The following is a 1,539-nucleotide window of genomic DNA, read 5'->3' on the forward strand; positions in this document are numbered from 1 at the left end:
AAATGGAGCTTCATGGTAATAAAAATCTGTATCATTAGTTTACATTCTTATCTATTCTGTACTTTTGCATTACAAAATAATTTCATATGTGTCTCTGAGTTCTATAGGACCTGCATTCACTCTTGTGACTGTTTCTATAGAGAGAGACATTAGAAATTATGAATGGGTTTGGAAAGTCAGCATAGATTTGTTAGAGTGCAGGGTTTTATTTCTACCATGTAAGTTGAGGTCTAACCTTTGGTGCCAGATTTCTGCACCGATTTCCTGGCTAAGGCCTTGCAAATGTGGTTGGCACCATACTAGGGTGGCTCAGGTAGCCAGGAACTAAGATTCTGTTTACCATTTTCATAAACCCTCATGGAATAAATATGGGCTTCAACTGCCTTTTCTTCTACCCCCTTCTATAGCCTTTAGCAGGAAGGAAGTATCATTTTCATCTCTTGGTACAATGAAAGCTCAGAGAATCCAGTTACAGTTTCTGTTAGCAAATGGAATCCCAGAAGTGTCTGCACGTAGCTAAAATGCACATGTATTCCCCTCCCGGGGTTTTTTTTTCAGACCATGGTTGAAAAATATCTGCTCTTTAAATTATTCCATTGCTTTACAGAGGAAGTATTAATTACATGACTGCAAGCGTAGATGGGACTGGGATGTAATTACAGGGCTTACTTTGTCTCTGTTGTCCAACAGAATTAGGCAGGAAGCATTCAGCATGCCAGCAGTTGAAGGTGTTTTGAAACCCATTATATTTCTAGTTCTCTCAAGAACTTAAGCGTGGATCAGGTGACATTTCTACTGTCTAATTGTCTGCAAAAACAACAAAGCAAGTATTACTAGAGATACATTTTGTAAGTTTAATGTTTGTACACTGATAGAAAATGGCATAGGCAACCTCAAATGTGATCTTCAAGAGCATCCTTCTTGATATCTGATTTTTCTTTTTATAGCAGTGTGAGTCCACTCCTGGCTCTACATTTGGTTGTCACATTAAATAGTTCAGCCGAGAAAATACATGTGTTTCTTTTTATCAATAGTCTACTTAAAGTTGTTCTTAAATATCTAATTTCAGGTTACAATGTAATAATAATAATAAAAGTTTCCAAACTGCCCTTCTATTTCACTTTTTTGTTGTTGTTGTTATTTTCTGTGTTGTGATTTTGCCCATCCCATGTAAAAATCGAATCTGCCTAAATTTTTGCTTGATAATTCTCTTGCACATTCCCTCACAATAATCATGTTCATCTTCAGCTTTTAAGCTTCCCTGCCAATTAAAGAAGTTTTTTTTTTTCTTTTCATTTTTTGACTATTTTTTTGTCACTTGGGTGTTTCTATCTTCTGAAAAAAATTTTCATATTTACAGATTCTCTTCTATCTCTTCTCCTATTGATATATCCATACCATGTCCCTTCTCTTCCTTCTGATCTTGACATTATTAGAAGGTTGGGTCTCCCTGCAATTCACTCCAACTACACTTTGCACATTTTTCTTCAAGCACATGTGTATCAAATCACTTTTAGTTACATAACTCTGATCTTGTTA

Source organism: Sciurus carolinensis, chromosome 5 (genome assembly GCF_902686445.1).
Source record: "Sciurus carolinensis chromosome 5, mSciCar1.2, whole genome shotgun sequence".
In the NCBI taxonomy this organism is placed as follows: Eukaryota; Metazoa; Chordata; class Mammalia; order Rodentia; family Sciuridae; genus Sciurus; species Sciurus carolinensis.